The sequence below is a fragment of the Callionymus lyra genome, chromosome 18 (genome assembly GCF_982586985.1).
Source record: "Callionymus lyra chromosome 18, fCalLyr1.hap1.1, whole genome shotgun sequence".
NCBI lineage: Eukaryota > Metazoa > Chordata > Actinopteri > Syngnathiformes > Callionymidae > Callionymus > Callionymus lyra.
Genome location: NC_141835.1, coordinates 3513100 through 3536502, shown reverse-complemented (window position 1 = coordinate 3536502; position 23403 = coordinate 3513100). Strand labels below are relative to the sequence as shown.

General features: G+C 37.5%; 1 protein-coding gene across 1 annotated transcript in view; it reads right to left on the bottom strand.

The window, feature by feature from the left end:
- htr1d (5-hydroxytryptamine (serotonin) receptor 1D, G protein-coupled) overlaps positions 1-18552 on the bottom strand; it is a 30197-nt gene extending 11645 nt beyond the window's left edge. The window contains exon 1 of the mRNA XM_087780244.1: positions 18147-18552. The gene's annotated coding sequence lies outside the window, so the exon portion shown is untranslated. The remainder of the gene's footprint in view (positions 1-18146) is intronic.
- Between the last annotated feature and the right edge of the window lie 4851 nt (positions 18553-23403).

Below are 23403 nucleotides of genomic sequence, written 5' to 3'. Positions count from 1 at the left end.
CCCACTCTGCTGTGATTAGTCAAGCATGGAGGTTTGTCACCGCGCATCATCAATGGTCTCCACCTCCAAGGGACTCATTTTATAAACAAAGCGTGATTACAGCTGGAGGAGGAGTGAAGTCATTATTACGTCATCATGGACTCTCGTAACCTCTTGTTCGTCCAGATTTCAGAGCAACTTTATAAAGTAATAAAGTGTAAAACATGATGAGAAGTTACTGCGTCTTTGGTTGAAATACTTCAACATGTGATTCAAGACGTCAGGTGTTCAAACACGTCTTCAGGTTCCACCAGAGGCTCAACAAGACCATCTTCTCTGATTCTACTACGATCCATAAATAGCCAGAACGATGGAGAGCGAGTCCCTGATTGGTCGGTGATTAACAGCAATTCATCTCCAGCTATAGATATTGATTAACTCTCTGTTTCCAATTCCCTTCTTCACACGCTCGGCCGGAGAAAGATTCTCTGGAGAGATTACCCACGATGCCTAAATTGCAAATCGAAAATGTTCAATGCACGGCCGTGTTGGTAATTGTCGTCCGCGGAGACATGATCAGCAACTTTGACGGAGCAACAATGACCAGCAGGAACACCTTCATTCAAGGAGGTGACATCATCATCGATGGACGTGTGACAGAAGGATAGCTGGAGGAAGATGGGGTCAGAGGTCAAGAGACTTCTGTAGCATCTGTCTCATGGATGGAAGAACTGAAGGATGGAGAGATGGAAGTATGGAGTGATGAAAGGATGGAGGGTTGGAAGGAAAGAAGGATGAAGGGATGGAAGATAGAAGGATGGAAGGATGGATGGATGGAAGGAGAAAGGGATGGAAGGATGGAAAGATGTAGTGATGAAAGGATGGAAGGATGTAGGGATGGAGTGATGAAAGGATGGAGGGATGGAAGGATGGAAGGATGAAGGGATGGAAGATAGAAGGATGGAAGGATGGATGGATGGATGGAAGGAGAAAGGGATGGAAGGATGGAAAGATGGAGTGATGAAAGGATGGAAGGATGTAGGGATGGAGTGATGAAAGGATGGAGGGATGGAAGGATGGAAGGATGGAAGGTTGGAAGGATGGAAGGATGGAAGAATGAAGGGATGGAAGATAGAAGGATGGAAGGATGGATGGATGGAAGGAGAAAGGGATGGAGGGATGGAAGGATGGAAGGATGGAAGGTTGGAAGGATGGAAGGATGGAGGGATAGAGTGATGAAAGGATGGAGGGATGGAAGGATGGAAGGATGAAGGGATGGAAGATAGAAGGATGGAAGGATGGATGGATGGAAGGAGAAAGGGATGGAGGGATGGAAGGATGGAAGGATGGAAGGATGAAAGGATGGAAGGATGGAAGGTTGGAAGGTTGGAAGGATGGAAGGATGGAGGGATGAAAGAATGAATGGAAGAATGGAAGGATGGAGAGATGTCGACAGAAGTCTGGAACAGTGAACAGAACCTTGTCATTTTTTTCTCTCTCTTATTTCCTGTTTTTGTATCAATAAAGTTCATTCAATTTTGTTGTTTTATGTCAAATATAAAAATGTTTTTCCATCGAAACGATGAGATTTTCTTCTTCCTCAAAACAAGGAAACGATGATGAAGTTCCAGCGAAGAGTCGTCAGTGAACGGAGGATCAATAAATCCATCTTCATAGATTGGACCAGACGGAGGTGAAGAAGAGAGAGACTTCACAGCTGATGATGGACAGAACGACGCGGAGCAGGAAGAGTAGATTCAAATGTAAAGAGTCGTTTGTTCTCGTTGAAGTGAGAGAGCGTGAATGGAGGTGAAGACAAGAAGCGACAGAAAGGTTGACAGGATGTAAATATAGAAGGACTCGTCCTCCGCTCATCCATCTCTTCTTCTTCCATCACTGAGTTTATTATACGTTATTATTATATTATTATAATGTTATTATTATGTTATTATTATGATATTATTATATTATTATTATGTTATTATTATGTTATTATTATTATGTTATTATTATATCATTATTTGTTATTATTATGTTATTATTATATTATTATTATGTTATTATTATATTATTATTATATTATTATAATGTTATTATTGTGTTATTATGTTATTATTATATTATTATTATTATGTTATTATTATATCATTATTTGTTATTATTATGTTATTATTATATCATTATTATGTTATTATTATGTTATTACATGTTATATTTTATTTTGAATTTCAAACGATCAGTTCTAGAAACATCACTGTCTTTAATATTGTGGGAAATGTACACTAATGTCTTACTACACTCGCACATAAATGTACTACTACACTTACACACAAATGTACTACAACAATCGCCCACAAATGTACTACTACACTTACACACAAATGTACTACAACAATCGCCCACAAATGTACTACTACACTTACACACAAATGTACTACAACACTCGCACACAAATGTACTACAACACTCGCACACAAATGTACTACTACACTTACACACAAATGTACTACAACACTCGCACACAAATGTAATACTACACTTTCACACAAATGTACTACAACACTCGCACACAAATGTACTACTACACTCGCACACAAATGTAATACTACACTTACACACCAATGTTCTACTACACTCACACATAAATGCACTACTACACTCACACAAAAATGTACTACTACACTCGCACGCAAATGTACTACTACACTCACACATAAATGTACTACTACACTCGCACACAAATGTACAACTACACTTACACACAAATGTACTACTACACTTGCACACAAATCTACTACTACACTCGCACACAAATGTACTACAACACTTACACACAAATGTACTACAACACTCGCACACAAATGTAATACTACACTTACACACAAATGTACTACAACAATCGCCCACAAATGTAATACTACACTTACACACAAATGTACTACTACACTTGCACACAAATGTACTACTACACTCGCACACAAATGTAATACTACACTTACACACCAATGTTCTACTACACTCACACATAAATGCACTACTACACTCACACAAAAATGTACTACTACACTCGCACGCAAATGTACTACTACACTCACAAATAAATGTACTACTACACTCGCACACAAATGTACAACTACACTTACACACAAATGTACTACTACACTTGCACACAAATCTACTACTAAACTCGTACACAAATGTACTGCTACACTCGTACACAAATGTAGTACTACACTCACACACAAATGTACTACTACACTCACACATAAATGTACTACAACACTCACACATAAATGCACTACTACATTCGCACATAAACTACTACTACACTTACACACAAATGTACTACTACACTTGCACACAAATCTACTACTAAACTCGTACACAAATGTACTGCTACACTCGTACACAAATGTAGTACTACACTCACACACAAATGTACTACTACAACTGCACACAAATGTACTACTACACTCACACATAAATGTATTACTACACTCACACATAAATGCACTACTACACTCACACATAAACCTACTACTACACTCACACATAAATGCACTACTACACTCACACATAAACCTACTACTACACTCACACATAAACCTACTACTACACTCACACATAAACCTACTACTACACTCACACATAAACCTACTACTACACTCACACATAAATGCACTACTACACTCACACATAAACCTACTACTACACTCACACATAAACCTACTACTACACTCACACATAAACCTACTACTACACTCACACATAAATGCACTACTACACTCACACATAAACCTACTACTACACTCACACATAAACCTACTACTACACTCACACATAAACCTACTACTACACTCACACATAAACCTACTACTACACTCACACATAAATGCACTACTACACTCACACATAAACCTACTACTACACTCACACATAAATGCACTACTACACTCACACATAAACCTACTACTACACTCACACATAAACATACTACTACACTCACACATAAACCTACTACTACACTCACACATAAATGCACTACTACACTCACACATAAACCTACTACTACACTCACACATAAACATACTACTACACTCACACATAAACCTACTACTACACTCACACATAAACCTACTACTACACTCACACATAAATGCACTACTACACTCACACATAAACCTACTACTACACTCACACATAAACATACTACTACACTCACACATAAACCTACTACTACACTCACACATAAATGCACTACTACACTCACACATAAACCTACTACTACACTCACACATAAACATACTACTACACTCACACATAAACCTACTACTACACTCACACATAAACCTACTACTACACTCACACATAAACATACTACTACACTCACACATAAACATACTACTACACTGCACGACTGGACTTCTAACGAGAATCAACACGACCTCGACACTCTTTGTTAGACGTCTATTGAACGAAGCAACACTTGAACTCAAGGATGGAAAACTACTTTGAATCACTGCAGCCATGAATCCACAACTCAACGCTCGGACTCACAATCAAAATAAAACCAGGGTCGATGGATTTGATTGACAGCCAAGAGGTGCTAAACTGACCTGAGTATCATGGTCCAGATCATACTTTCATGGTCCAGGTCATACGCTCATGGTCCAGATCAGACTTTCATGGTCCAGATAATACTTTCATGGTCCAGATCATACTTTCATGGTCCAGAACATACTTTCTTGGTCCAGGTCATACTTTCATGGTCCAGATCATACTTTCATGGTCCAGGTCATACTTTCATACTTTCATGGTCCAGGTCTTACTTTCATGGTCCAGGTCATACTTTCATGGTCCAGATCATACTTTCATGGTCCAGATCATACTTTCATGGTCCAGATCATACTTTCATGGTCCAGATCATACTTTCATGGTCCAGGTCATACTTTCATACTTTCATGGTCCAGGTCTTACTTTCATGGTCCAGGTCATACTTTCATGGTCCAGATCATACTTTCATGGTCCAGGTCATACTTTCATACTTTCATGGTCCAGGTCTTACTTTCATGGTCCAGGTCATACTTTCATGGTCCAGATCATACTTTCATGTTCCAGGTCATACTTTCATACTTTCATGGTCCAGGTCTTACTTTCATGGTCCAGAACATACTTTGATGGTCCAGGTCATACTTTCATGGTCCAGATCATACGTTCATGGTCCAGATCATACTTTCATGGTCCAGGTCATACTTTCATACTTTCATGGTCCAGGTCTTACTTTCATGGTCCAGGTCATACTTTCATGGTCCAGATCATACTTTCATGTTCCAGGTCATACTTTCATACTTTCATGGTCCAGGTCTTACTTTCATGGTCCAGAACATACTTTGATGGTCCAGGTCATACTTTCATGGTCCAGGTCATACTTTTATGGTCCAGATCATACTTTCATGGTCCAGGTCATACTTTCATGGTCCAGGTCTTACTTTCATGGTCCAGGTCATACTTTCATGGTCCAGATCATACTTTCATGGTCCAGATCATACTTTCATACTTTCATGGTCCAGGTCTTACTTTCATGGTCCAGAACATACTTTCATGGTCCAGGTCATACTTTCATGGTCCAGGTCTTACTTTCATGGTGCAGGTCATACTTTCATGGTCCAGATCATACTTTCATACTTTCATGGTCCAGGTCTTACTTTCATGGTCCAGATCATACTTTCATGGTCAAGGTCATACTTTCATACTTTCATGGTCCAGGTCTTACTTTCATGGTCCAGGTCATACTTTCATACTTTCATGGTCCAGGTCTTACTTTCATGGTCCAGATCATACTTTCATGGTCCAGGTCATACTTTCATGGTCCAGGTCATACTTTCATGGTCCAGATCATACTTTCATGGTCCAGGTCATACTTTCATACTTTCATGGTCCAGGTCTTACTTTCATGGTCCAGAACATAGTTTCATGGTCCAGGTCATACTTTCATACTTTCATGGTCCAGGTCTTACTTTCATGGTCCAGATCATACTTTCATGGTCCAGGTCATACTTTCATGGTCCAGGTCATACTTTCATGGTCCAGATCATACTTTCATGGTCCAGGTCATACTTTCATACTTTCATGGTCCAGGTCTTACTTTCATGGTCCAGGTCATACTTTCATGGTCCAGATCATACTTTCATAGTCCAGGTCATACTTTCATACTTTCATGGTCCAGGTCTTACTTTCATGGTCCAGAACATACTTTCATGGTCCAGGTCATACTTTCATGGTCCAGGTCTTACTTTCATGGTCCAGGTCATACTTTCATACTTTCATGGTCCAGGTCTTACTTTCATGGTCCAGATCATACTTTCATGGTCCAGGTTATACTTTCATGGTCCAGATCATACATTCATGGTCCAGATCATACCTTCATGGTCCAGATTATACCTTCATGGTCCAGGTCTTACTTTCATGGTCCAGGTCATACTTTCATGGTCCAGGTCATACTTTCATACTTTCATGGTCCAGGTCATACTTTCATGGTCCAGATCATATGTTCATGGTCCAGATCATACCTTCATGGTCCAGATCATACTTTCATGGTCCAGATCATACTTTCATGGTCCAGATCATACGTTCATGGTCCAGATCATACCTTCATGGTCCAGATCATACTTTCATGGTCCAGATCATACCTTCATGGTCCAGATCATACTTTCATGGTCCAGATCATACCTTCATGGTCCAGATCATACTTTCATGGTCCAGATCATACTTTCATGGTCCAGGTCATACTTTCATGGTCCAGATCATACCTTCATGGTCCAGATCATACTTTCATGGTCCAGATCATACCTTCATGGTCCAGATCATACTTTCATGGTCCAGATCATACTTTCATGGTCCAGGTCATACTTTCATGGTCCAGATCATACCTTCATGGTCCAGATCATACTTTCATGGTCCAGATCATACCTTCATGGTCCAGATCATACTTTCATGGTCCAGATCATACTTTCATGGTCCAGGTCATACTTTCATGGTCCAGGTCATACTTTCATGGTCCAGATCATACTTTCATGGTCCAGATCATACCTTCATGGTCCAGATCATACTTTCATGGTCCAGATCATACCTTCATGGTCCAGATCATACCTTCATGGTCCAGATCATACTTTCATGGTCCAGATCATACCTTCATGGTCCAGATCATACCTTCATGGTCCAGATCATACTTTCATGGTCCAGATCATACTTTCATGGTCCAGATCATACTTTCATGGTCCAGATCATACCTTCTGAGGAACATCTGGTCACGTATCAAACGTCTCCTCTTAATGTCCTGCAGCAAATCCAGGTTAACGACCTCTGAAGCTTCACTTCCTGCCTCTCAGCAGCTCATGTTCTCAGAGCATCAAGAATCGATGTTCGTGTCAAAGTTGAAAAGAACATAAGTTTCTTCAGTTTATTTGTTGAAATGAATAAAGTTTAAGTTGTTTTTGTTCATTAAAAAATGTCTGCAAAGTAAATGATGAAAAAGTAAGAAAGACATTTAATTAATTATTAATTTAATAAAATAAAACTAATAATACAAATTAAATATAAGATATGAATAAAGATTAATAAAAGAAAATACAATCTTTTAAAATAAATTAAGGAACATTTTCGGAAAATCCCATATAAATAATGAATCGAAAAAATACAAAAAAATAAATTAAATTAAATAAAGTTCGAAATGAAATGAAATGAATAATACAAAATTAAATATTAGAGATTAATATAAGTAAATAAATAATATGAATTAAATATTAGAGATGAATGAAGATTAATAAAATAAAATAAAATAAAATAAAATAAAATAAAATAAAATAAAATAAAATAAAATATAGGAATTACATATTATAGATTAATGAAGATTAATAAAATAAAACAAATAATACGAATTAAATATTAGAGATTTATAAAGATTAATACAATAAAACGAATTCATTTAATTGAATAAATAAGGAATACAATCAAATTTGATTAAATTAAATAAAACTAATCAAATAATAATAATAATGAAAATAAAATGAATGAAGTTAAAGTTGTTTTTGTGAATCAAACACTGATGTCAGCAAAACAAGCCACTAAGAAAGGAGCAGCTCTGGACTCGATTGGTTTAGTCTTGAAAGGTGAATTATTTAATTGACAAAAATCGACTTTTCTAAATCAACCAAATAAAAGAGCTGACTTTTATAAAAGTATATATTATTATAATAATATTCCGATCACACAAATACAAACATAAACATCCTGCTGCTTGACGAGAAGGAGGATCTGTCCGTGGTCCTGAAACCTGGGAAGGTTCAGCAACTTTCCAAAATAAATGATTTATAATTCAGATTTAACCAGTCGAGTCTCCAGCATTAAAAACATATTTTGAAACAGATAATGACCAGTTATGTCTCCTCTCACGCTCAGTTCTTGAGGTAAAGTCTTGAATCTATTCCTTCTTAACCAACTTCATCATAACTTCTTCTAACTCTGGAACATTGTTATTGTCCTGAAACATCAACTCACTTCTTTCTTCTCCACTTGTGTTGACTCCATTAGCGAGTCCGTCCGTACAAACCTCTAAGTGGATTTCCTTGTCAAGGTCGGAGACCGGTTAGTCCCGAACAGAGACTTCATCCAAATACCAACTGATGCCCGGCGTGCGTGACCTTGGCTTGACCTCTAATGGAAACCCCTCAACGCCATCACTAATCCACGAAGGCTGCGCGTTTCCATCGGACTCTCCGGGCAGGGTTTCAGTCCAGGTCGGCTAATGTGAAGCCGTCTCGACAGGAACCGAGTAATGGAATCAGACGTCAATCAACGAGCAGTCAATCTCGGACTGCAGGCCCTTAATGGCTCCCGCGCCGCGTGACTTCTGGAGCCGGAGACGACCTTGACGTGACGAAGTGTCGCCGTGATCGTGGGCCTCGTGAGTCCGGATCGATTCTGACGACAGCTGTGATCAAGAGCTGCAACAAAACTGCTCCAGGATCTGGTCGTCGCTCTTTCAACGCTTGTGTTTACGGACGAGACGCGAGTGAGATTCTTCGTTTCGATGTTGATTAATAAGACGAACGTGAGGCTGAGTTCGTTCAATGATGATTTAATGATCAATTTATCTAAATTTCTACTTTCAAATGTCATGTGACGGTTGTCGACATCCTCTCGACGAGATCTGAGGCCGTTATTGATCCTAACGTTGGACGGTTATTGATTCATAGAATCATAATCCTTCCATCTTTGACGACGACACGAGGCTCAGTTGGTTAAAATAAGTTTTAAACTTCATATTTTTTAAAACGTTCTACTTAAAATGTTGTGATATTTTGTGGGACAGTAGTCCAGTTAGGAAGCCTAGTAACTGGCTGGAAAAATACATCTGCATTTGTTTCAAACAATCAATAGATTTTTCACAAAATAATGAATAATAAACAACAAACAAACAAACCATGAACCAGAGAGTTGAGTTGGTGAAGGCGGGACAAATGGGGGTTAAGTTTGAATGACATATCGCTGTCGCTGATGGAGGGATGGACAGATGGAGGGATGGAGAGATGAAGACATGGAGAAATGGAGAGATGGAAGGATGGAGAGATGGAGAGCTGGAGAGATGGAGAGATGGAGGGATGAGAGATGGAGGGCTGGAGGGTTGGAAGGATGGAGAGCTGGAGAGATGGAGGGCTGGAGGGTTGGAAGGATGGAGAGCTGGAGAGATGGAGGGCTTGAGGGATGGAAGGATGGAGGGATGGAGAGATGGAGGGCTGGAGGGTTGGAAGGATGGAGAGCTGGAGAGATGGAGGGCTGGAGGGTTGGAAGGATGGAGAGCTGGAGAGATGGAGGGCTTGAGGGATGGAAGGATGGAGGGATGGAGAGATTGAGGGCTGGAGGGTTGGAAGGATGGAGAGCTGGAGAGATGGAGGGCTGGAGGGTTGGAAGGATGGAGAGCTGGAGGGTTGGAAGGATGGAGAGATGAGAGATGGAGGGCTGGAGGGTTGGAAGGATGGAGAGATGGAGAGATAAAGAGATGGAGGGCTGGAGGGATGGAAGGATGGAGGGATGGAGGGATGAAAGGATGAGAGATGGAGAGATGGAGAGATGGATGGATTGAAGGATGAGAGATGGGGGATGGAGGGATGGAAGGAGGAGCAGCTCCTGAATGATTCTCTCATCCCTTGAAAGAGGAAACGTGGGGAGATTGGACTCGTGGTCGTGATGTTTGAAGCGAGCCTTCAGTAACACACAGTGAAAAGATGTGAAGACTCTTATCATCTTCTCCAATAATCCGCAGTATTTTCAAACCATGTTCTAATCCTCGACGGAGGAAGAGTGGCAGGTAGAGTTATCATGTGAGGAAGACTATTTGAAGTCAAGATGTATTTTTAAACACTATCTTTAGATGAACCTGAGGATTGTTTTTTTTATTATAGTTCAAATGAATATTTATTTTTAAATAGATTGAATCGACTGTTCTTCAGTGTCGTCTTGAGTTACACGCTTTACTTTTTGTGTCAATCGTCAACGATAGATGGATGGATGGATGGATGGATGGATGGACGGACGGATGGATGGATGGATGATGGATGGATGGATGGATGGACGGATGGATGGATGGATGATGGATGGATGGATGGATGGATGGATGGATGGATGGATGGATGGATGGATGGATGGATGGATGGATGGATGGATGGATGGATGGATGGATGGATGGATGGATGGATGGATGGATGGATGGATGGATGGATGGATGGATGGATGGATGGATGATGAATGATATATTGACTGATGGATGGATAAATATATGGACAGATGGATAGATATATTGGTGGGTGATTTGATGGAAGGATAGATGGATAGATGGATGGATGGATGGATATAACAAATATGATGGATGGAAAACATATGATGGATGTAACAAATGTGATGGATGTAACAAATATGGTAGTGTAACAAATAATAATAATAATAATAATAATAATCTCTATTTATATAGCGCCTTAAATATGGTAGTGTAACAAATAAGATGGATGTAACACAAATGATGGATGTAACAAATATGATGGATGTAACAAATAAGATGGATGTAACAAATAAGATGGATGTAACACAAATGATGGATGTAACCAATATGATGGATGTAACAAATAAGATGGATGTAACAAATAAGATGGATGTAACACATATGATGGATGTAACAAATAAGATGGATGTAACAAATAAGATGGATGTAACACATATGATGGATGTAACAAATAAGATGGATGTAACACATATGATGGATGTAACACATATGATGGATGAAACCAATATGATGGATGTAACAAATATGATGGATGTAACAAATATGGTAGTGTAACAAATATGATGGATGTAACAAATATGATGGATGTAACAAATATGATGGATGTAACAAATAAGATGGATGTAACATATGATGGATGTAACAAATATGATGGATGTAACAAATATGATGGATGTAACAAATATGATGGATGTAGCACATATGATGGATGTAACAAATATGATGGATGTAACATATGATGGATGTAACAAATATGATGGATGTAACAAATGTGATGGATGTAACAAATATGATGGATGTAACAAATATGATGGATGTAACAAATATGGTGGATGTAACAAATAAGATGGATGTAACAAATAAGATGGATGTAACACATATGATGGATGTAACAAATATGATGGATGTAACACATATGATGGATGTAACCAATATGATGGATGTAACAAATAAGATGGATGTAACAAATAAGATGGATGTAACACATATGATGGATGTAACAAATATGATGGATGTAACATATGATGGATGTAACATATGATGGATGTAACAATTAAGATGGATATAATAAATATGATGGATGTAACACATATGATGGATGTAACAAATAAGATGGATGTAACAAATATGATGGATGTAACATATGATGGATGTAACACATATGATGGATGTAACAAATATGATGGACATAACAAATAAGATGGATGTAACAAATAGGATGGATGTAACACATATGATGGATGTAACAAATATGATGGATGTAACACATATGATGGATGTAACACATGTGATGGATGTAACAAATAAGATGGTTGTAACACATATGATGGATGTAACAAATATTATGGATGTAACACATATGATGGATGTAACACATGTGATGGATGAAACCCATATGATGGATGTAACAAATATGATAGATGTAACATATGATGGATGTAACAAATATGATGGATGTAACAAATATGATGGATGTAACATATAAGATGGATCCAACAAATATGATGGATGTAACACATATGATGGATGTAACAAATATGATGGATGTAACACATATGATGGATGTAACAAATATGATAGATGTAACATATGATGGATGTAACAAATATGATGGATGTAACAAATATGATGGATGTAACACATATGATGGATGTAACAAATAAGATGGATGTAACAAATATGATGGATGTAACAAATAAGATGGATGTAACACATATGATGGATGTAACAAATAAGATGGATGTAACACATATGATGGATGTAACAAATATGGTGGATGTAACACATATGATGGATGTAACACATGTGATGGATGTAACAAATATGATGGATGTAACACATATGATGGATGTAACACATGTGATGGATGTAACAAATATGATGGATGTAACACATATGATGGATGTAACATATAAGATGGATCCAACAAATATGATGGATGTAACACATATGATGGATGTAACAAATATGATGGATGTAACATATGATGGATGTAACACATATGATGGCTGTAACAAATATGATAGATGTAACACATATGATGGATGTAACATATGATGGATGTAACATATAATGGATGTAACAAATATGATGGATGTAACACATATGATGGATGTAACACATATGATGGATGTAACAAATATGATGGATGTAACACATATGATGGATGTAACACATATGATGGATGTAACATATAATGGATGTAACAAATATGATGGATGTAACACATATAATGGATGTAACACATATGATGGATGTAACAAATATGATGGATGTAACACATATGATGGATGTAACAAATATGATGGATGTAACAAATATGATGGATGTAACACATATGATGGATGTAACACATATGATGGATGTAACATATGATGGATGTAACATATAATGGATGTAACAAATATGATGGATGTAACACATATGATGGATGTAACAAATATGATAGATGTAACGAATATGATGGACGTAACAAATATGATGGATGTAACATATGATGGATGTAACAATTAAGATGGATGTAACACATATGATGGATGTAACACATATGATGGATGTAACACATATGATGGATGTAACAAATATGATGGATGTAACAGATATGATGGATGTAACATATGATGGATGTAACATATGATGGATGTAACAATTAAGATGGATGTAACACATATGATGGATGTAACACATATGATGGATGTAACAAATATGATGGATGTAACATATGATGGATGTAACACATATGATGGATGTAACAAATATGATGGACGTAACAAATATGATGGATGTAACATATGATGGATGTAACAATTAAGATGGATGTAACAAATATGATGGATGTAACATATGATGGATGTAACAAATATGATGGATGTAACACATATGATGGATGTAACACATATGATGGATGTAACAAATATGATGGATGTAACACATATGATGGATGTAACAAATATGATGGATGTAACAAATATGATGGATGTAACAAATATGATGGATGTAACACATATGATGGATGTAACACATATGATGGATGTAACACATATGATGGATGTAACAGATATGATGGATCTAACACATATGATGGATGTAACAAATATGATGGATGTAACACATATGACGGATGTAACACATGTGATTGATGTAACAAATATGATGGATGTAACACATACGATGGATGTAACATATGATGGATGTAACACATATGATGGATGTAACAAATATGATGGATGTAACAAATATGATGGATGTAACACATGTGATGGATGTAAAAAATATGATTTATGTAACAATTAAGATGGATGTAACAAATATGATGGATGTAACACATATGATGGATGTAACATATGATGGATGTAACACATATGATGGATGTAACAAATATGATGGATGTAACAAATATGATGGATGTAACACATATGATGGATGTAAAAAATATGATTTATGTAACAATTAAGATGGATGTAACAAATATGATGGATGTAACACATATGATAGATGTAACATATGATGGATGTAACACATATGATGGATGTAACAAATATGATGGATGTAACACATATGATGGATGTAACACATATGATGGATGTAACATATGATGGATGTAACAAATATGATGGATGGAACACATATGATGGATGTAACATATGATGGATGTAACACATATGATGGATGTAACATATGATGGATGTAACACATATGATGGATGTAACAAATATGATGGATGTAACAAATGATGGATGTAACAAATATGATTTATGTAACAAATATGATGGATGTAACACATATGATGGATGTAACAAATATGATGGATGTAACATATGATGGATGTAACAAATGATGGATGTAACAAATGATGGATGTAACACATATGATGGATGTAACAAATATGATGGACGTAACATATGATGGATGTAACAAATGATGGATGTAACACATATGATGGATGTAACAAATATGATGGATGTAACAAATGATGGATGTAACATATGATGGATGTAACAAATGATGGATGTAACAAATATGATGGATGTAACAAATATGATGGATGTAGCACATATGATGGATGTAACAAATATGATGGATGTAACATATGATGGATGAAACATATGATGGATGTAACAAATATGATGGATGTAACAAATATGATGGATGTAACATATGATGGATGTAACATATGATGAATGTAACAAATATGATGGATGTAACACATATGATTGATGTAACAAATATGATGGATGTAACAAATATGATGGATGTAACAAATATGATGGATGTAACATATGATGGATGTAACATATGATGAATGTAACAAATATGATGGATGTAACACATATGATTGATGTAACAAATATGATGGATGTAACAAATATGATTGATGTAACAAATATGATGGATGTAACACATATGATGGATGTAACAAATATGATGGATGTAACACATATGATGGATGTAACACATATGATTGATGTAACAAATATGATGGATGTAACACATATGATGGATGTAACATATGATGGATGTAACACATATGATGGATGTAACAAATATGATGGATGTAACAAATATGATGGATGTAACACATATGATGGATGTAAAAAATATGATTTATGTAACAATTAAGATGGATGTAACAAATATGATGGATGTAACACATATGATGGATGTAACATATGATGGATGTAACACATATGATGGATGTAACAAATATGATGGATGTAACAAATATGATGGATGTAACACATATGATGGATGTAAAAAATATGATTTATGTAACAATTAAGATGGATGTAACAAATATGATGGATGTAACACATATGATAGATGTAACATATGATGGATGTAACACATATGATGGATGTAACACATATGATGGATGTAACACATATGATGGATGTAACATATGATGGATGTAACACATATGATGGATGGAACACATATGATGGATGTAACATATGATGGATGTAACACATATGATGGATGTAACAAATATGATGGATGTAACATATGATGGATGTAACAAATGATGGATGTAACAAATATGATTTATGTAACAAATATGATGGATGTAACACATATGATGGATGTAACAAATATGATGGATGTAACAAATATGATGGATGTAACACATATGATGGATGTAACACATATGATGGATGTAACATATGATGGATGTAACACATATGATGGATGGAACACATATGATGGATGTAACATATGATGGATGTAACACATATGATGGATGTAACATATGATGGATGTAACACATATGATGGATGTAACAAATATGATGGATGTAACATATGATGGATGTAACAAATGATGGATGTAACAAATATGATTTATGTAACAAATATGATGGATGTAACACATATGATGGATGTAACAAATATGATGGATGTAACATATGATGGATGTAACAAATGATGGATGTAACAAATGATGGATGTAACACATATGATGGACGTAACATATGATGGATGTAACAAATGATGGATGTAACACATATGATGGATGTAACATATGATGGATGTAACAAATGATGGATGTAACACATATGATGGATGTAACACATATGATGGATGTAACAAATATGATGGATGTAACATATGATGGATGTAACGAATATGATGGATGTAACAAATATGATGGATGTAACAAATATGATGGATGTAACATATGATGGATGTAACAAATGATGGATGTAACAAATATGATTTATGTAACAAATATGATGGATGTAACACATATGATGGATGTAACAAATATGATGGATGTAACAAATATGATGGATGTAACAAATGATGGATGTAACAAATGATGGATGTAACATATGATGGATGTAACAAATGATGGATGTAACCAATATAATTATGTAACACATGATGGATGTAACAAAAATGATGGATGTAACAAATGATCGATGTAACATATGATGGATGTAACATATGATGGATGTAACATATGATGGATGTAACAAATGATGGATGTAACAAATGATGGATGTAACATATGATGGATGTAACAAATGATGGATGTAACATATGATGGATGTAACATATGATGGATGTAACATATGATGGATGTAACAAATGATGGATTTAACATATGATGGATGTAACATATGATGGATGTAACATATGATGGATGTAACAAATGATGGATGTAACATATGATGGATGTAACATATGATGGATGTAACATATGATGGATGTAACATATGATGGATGTAACATATGATGGATGTTACATATGATGGATGTAACATATGATGGATGTTACATATGATGGATGTTACATATGATGGATGTAACATATGATGGATGTTACATATGATGGATGTAACAAATGATGGATGTAACACATGATGGATGTAACAAATATGATGGATGTTACATATGATGGATGTTACATATGATGGATGTAACATATGATGGATGTTACATATGATGGATGTTACATATGATGGATGTTACACATGATGGATGTAACATATGATGGATGTTACATATGATGGATGTTACACATGATGGAAGTAACATATGATGGATGTTACATATGATGGATGTTACATATGATGGATGTTACACATGATGGATGTAACATATGATGGATGTAACATATGATGGATGTTACATATGATGGATGTTACATATGATGGATGTAACATATGATGGATGTTACATATGATGGATGTAACAAATGATGGATGTAACACATGATGGATGTAACAAATGATGGATGTAACAAATGATGGATGTAACACATGATGGATGTAACATATGATGGATGTTACATATGATGGATGTAACATATGATGGATGTTACATATGATGGATGTAACATATGATGGATGTTACATATGATGGATGTAACAAATGATGGATGTAACACATGATGGATGTAACAAATGATGGATGTAACAAATGATGGATGTAACACATGATGGATGTAACATATGATGGATGTTACATATGATGGATGTTACATATGATGGATGTAACATATGATGGATGTAACATATGATGGATGTTACACTACGTATAAGAGTCGAAACAAGAACTTTTCTTCTATATTCTCTTGAACCTCCTCGACTCTATCAACCGTTATTTTAACTTCTAACGCAGATCTTCAGCCACAGTCGAACCTTGTGTCTCTAGACTTGTCTTCATGAAGGTCCTGCTGGATTCATGACGCGATGAACAAATGTTGAGCTGGTGACATTTTCATGACCTGAACCTTCTCCTGCTGCTCTCACGCGCACAGTGAAGAGAAGACACAACACTCCTGATCTTCTCTTCAACGTAAATGTTCCTTTAAAACACTTTCAACTCACCTCGGTTTTTATCGTCGCTCCTCCTGATCTCCAGGAACTCACAGGGAATCCCAACAGTCAGGCGCGCGACACACATCCAAGTAGATCTCCTGATCTAAAGTGAGGACTTCATCTGATCTGAAGTCAGGACTTCATCTGATCTGAAGTCAGGACTTCATCCTCACTCCAACATCCTGGACGATTCCGAAGGATTTCTGCGTAAAAGCGCGTGAAAGTACGTCGAGTTCTGCGAGTCCAGCTTCGTTTTTTTTTTCTTCCTCCTCCCGCAACTATCTCTCCTCCAGGGAGAGAGAGAGGGATGGAGAGAGGGAGCGAGAAGGAGAGAGAGAGAGGGAGGGAGAGAGAGGAAGAAACCGGGAGGGAGAAAAGGAGAGTGAGAGAGAGCGAAGGAGGGAGGGAGGGAGAGAAGGAGGGAGGTAGAGAGAGAGAGAGAGAGAAGGAGGGAGGGAGGGAGAGAAGGAGGGAGGTAGAGAGAGAGAGAGAAGGAGGGAGGAATAGAGAGAGAGAGAGAGAGAGAGGGAGAGGGATGGAGAGAGAGAGAGAGGGAGAGGGATGGAGAGAGAGAGAGAGATAGGGAGAGGGATGAGGGAGAGAGAGAGGGAGAGGGATGGAGAGAGAGAGAGAGATAGATAGGGAGAAACATGGAGGGAGAGAAGGAGAGAGAGAGAGAGAAGGAGAGAGAGTGTGAGAGAAGGAGGAGAAAGAGAGAGAGAGAAAGAGAGAATGAGAGAAAGAGGGATGGAGAGAGAGAGAGGGAGAGGGATGGAGAGAGAGAGAGATAGGGAGAGGGATGAGAGAGAGAGAGGGAGAGGGATGGAGAGAGAGAGAGAGATAGGGAGAAACAGGGAGGGAGAGAAGGATAGAGAGAGAGAGAGAAGGAGAGAGAGTGAGAGAGAAGGAGGAGAAAGAGAGAGAGAGAAAGAGAGAATGAGAGAGAGAAGGAGGGAGAGAAAGAGAGAAAGAGAGAAGGAGGGAGTTAGAGAGAGAGAGAGAGAGGGAGAGAGAGAGAGAGAGGGAGAGAGAGAGAGAGGGAGAGACCAGGTGTGTCTCTATGTAACAATATATATATATGTTGGTTCTGTTGGTTCTGTTGGTTGTGTTGGTTCTGTTCAACGGTCACTGGGTTCGTTTCCATCACGACTTAAACCCACAATGTGACGCAGAACCTTCAGCGAACACATGACGTCAGAACCACTATATAAGTTACACGTCAGTAACTGAACCAACAAACACAATATCTCTATTTTTAACTCATTCAAATGAATCTTTTAAAAAGTATTCATATTTAAGGTTGATTGTATTATTATTAGTATTAGTTTTATAAAACCTGCCGTGCTTCCGCCACAGGTCGCCCCGCCTGCACTCGCTTCTTCGCCTCACAACACTCTCTGTCCAAAAACGATTGAACCCAAATACAATATTTTTTTCCTGCCTCCCTCTCATCCACAAACATCAATTCTGGCGTCAGGAATACAAACCTGTGGTCGCCGCAGACGCCCCCTGGTGGATGAAAGTGTCAAGACCAGAGATGAACAGGACGACTCAGGTGGTTCAGACGAGGATGACGTAGAAGAAGACAATGTGGTTATGGATGAGATGATTGAGGGAGAGGAACGTCAGGAGGAACAACCCTGTGGAAAGATTCAAGTGAATGGTGAACACACTGCTCAGATGTTGGACGTGAAACACTGAAGAGTGAGACACTGAAGAGTGAGAAAATAAAGAGTGAGAAAATAAAGAGTGAGAAAATAAAGTGTGAGACACCGAAGTGTGAGACACTGAAGTGTGAGACACGTGAGACGAACCAGAAGAATGGAAGGTCCCGAGACAGAAGCAGGTCGTTAGGAAGAGGTGAAGGACGTCGGAGCAGGAGGACGACAAGAAGGAATGAGTTCAGCAGAAAACACAAATGCAAAGAGATTAATAAAAAAAATATTGGAAAACCAATCAAAAACATTACCTCTTATATGTGAGGGTTGTAAGAAAATATGAATATGGTAAAATATCGCAATATTCTTTTCCGCGGCTAAAGGAACAATGAAATCCTGGCGATGACTGAGGACGAGAGGATACAGTGAGTCCAGCAGCTTTTAAAGCTGATGTTTGGACATATTTTGGTTTGAAAACAAATGAAAGTAGTTACGACATCGTCAAGAGTCATGTGGTCTGTAAATACTACAACACTAGAGTCAAGTACTGGACAATACTACACATATATACTTGTTACTACACTATCACAATACCAGAGTCAAGTACTGGACAATACTACACATATATACTTGTTACTACACTATCACAACACCAGAGTCAAGTACTGGACAATACTACATGTATATACTTGTTACTACACTATCACAACACCGGAGTCAAGTACTGGACAATACTACACATATATATACTTGTTACTACACTATCACAACACCAGAGTCAAGTACTGGACAATACTACACATATATATACTTGTTACTACACTATCACAACACCAGAGTCAAGTACTGGACAATACTACATGTATATACTTGTTACTACACTATCACAACACCGGAGTCAAGTACTGGACAATACTACACATATATATACTTGTTACTACACTATCACAACACCAGAGTCAAGTACTGGACAATACTACACATATATATACTTGTTACTACACTATCACAACACTAGAGTCAAGTACTGTACAATACTACACATATATATACTTGTTACTACACTATCACAACACCAGAGTCAAGTACTGGACAATACTACACATATATACTTGTTACTACACTATCACAACACCAGAGTCAAGTATTGGACAATACTACACATATATACTTGTTACTACACTATCACAACACCAGAGTCAAGTACCAGACAATACTACACTTATATACTTGTTACTACACTATCACAACACCAGCGTCAAGTACTGGACAATACTACACGTATATACTTGTTACTACACTATCACAACACCAGAGTCAAGTACTGGACAATACTACACGTATATACTTGTTACTACACTATCACAACACCAGAGTCAAGTACTGGACAATACTACACATATACAGTATATACTTGTTACTACACTATCACAACACCAGAGTCAAGTACTGGACAATACTACACGTATATACTTGTTACTACACTATCACAACACCAGAGTCAAGTACTGGACAATACTACACATATACAGTATATACTTGTTACTACACTATCACAACACCAGAGTCAAGTACCGGAAAATACTACACTTATATACTTGTTACTACACTATCACAACACCAGAGTCAAGTACTGGACAATACTACACATATATACTTGTTACTACACTATCACAACACCAGAGTCAAGTACTGGACAATACTACACATATATACTTGTTACTACACTATCACAACACCAGAGTCAAGTACCGGACAATACTACACATATATACTTGTTACTACACTATCACAACACCAGAGTCAAGTACTGGACAATACTACACATATATACTGTACTTGTTTCTACACTATCACAACACCAGCGTCAAGTACTCCACATTTCTACACATATATACTTGTTACTACACTATCATAACACCAGCGTCAAGTACTCCACATTTCTACACATATATACTTGTTACTACACTATCACTATATATCACGTTACATCGTCTCGTTGACCCTGTATCGTGATACATATCTTGTATAACTTGACAATACACACTCCTATTACAAATATATGTATATATATATATATATATATATACATATATATATATATATATATTTATATTTGTTTTCTCATGTAAAATTGAGGTCTTTATTAACAGAGTTGATGAAAACGACATCAAGTTCCTTCTGTCATCGATCTCCAGCGAACGTTTCCTCGAAATGATGTTGCACTCTCACGCCGCAGTACAGTAGCATAAATCCTGCGAGTTCATTAAATACCTCGATTGAAATGCAGTTTCGTTCCCGTCGCTGACTCGTTTATCTCAAACGGAATCAATGGCGGCTCCTTAAAAGCTAATTAGCGGCTTCTTCGAGTGTAGAAAACGTATAGAGATGGAAATGAGGCGCATTCGCGTCACAAACAGTTGGACTCCGGCCCGTGAGCTCAGCGCCGAGGCTCAGGTAGAAGAGGCGACTTTAATTATGACTCCAGGCACCAACAGTTTCTTATCTAACGATCCTTCGACACTTCAACGTTCCGTCCGACATTTAGTCCGACGCCCGCACCTGAGCTGAGCGACGACCCCGGAGCTTCTCGACTCTTTCATTTCCTTCCTGTGTGCGTCGGGTCGTCGTGCTGCAGCACCGGTGGGCGTTCGGAATCCAAACGGAAATATCGATCCGAGAGCGAAGCTCCAGTGATGGAGAAGCAGGACTTGTTAGAGGAGAAACAGCATCTCTTCCTGTGATTGATCGTCGTCCTCGTGCCTTCATTTCCATCTCCATCGCCGGCAAACATCCCTGGACGTGTGCGTTTTGTTCTTGTCGACACCGCTGTGTCCACTTATACATCAACCGCTGGGTTTATTCTGGGATGCATGAGTCAGTGTCTAATAAGTGAGTCGTGTTTGCGGCTCAGAAGTTAAGGGTCTCTTGAAGAACTGTAACTTTACAATCAACAAACCGGTATTTTAAAGGGCCACAGAGAAGGTTCTGCTCGTGGGCAGCAGGAAATTAGGCATAAAACTTATTGAAATAATTAAATAAATATCAAAGTCTTCGAGTTTTTGAGTCGATGACGTCAAGTTTTGAGACTGAAAAAAATGTCTCTCGGCTTCTGCTGGTTTATGAAACATGGAGGCATCAATTTTTTACAGATTCTACTTTCCTTGACTTGTTTGTTGTTTGTTTTCTTAAGCCAGACGCAAAACTTCTTGCTGTAAAGGTATTGAGCTAATATTTCTATCATTTAAGTTAAGTCACTTCCGGTGTTTTCAAGTTTGTGTTTAGTTGAAACCTTTGCAGCGAGAGAATAAACGGCTTGTAAAACTGTTACCAAGATATAGCAGCGAACTAACAGCTCTGTGCTTCAAAATGGATTCAAACGGACATGTAAACTCTGTGTTGTTTTTCTCTCTCACTCGTACAAGTAAAAGTTTTGTGTGCTAACTCACGATATGGGGCTGAAGCACAGATTGCGGTTGATTAACTAAGATCAAGCATGCGATATAAAAAACTTCTACAACCCTGTGAAACTTTCTCTCGTCTTGATTCGACGTAAAAAAAAAACTGGTCTCTAATCGATCACGTGCCAGGACTGGTCCTCAGTGTCT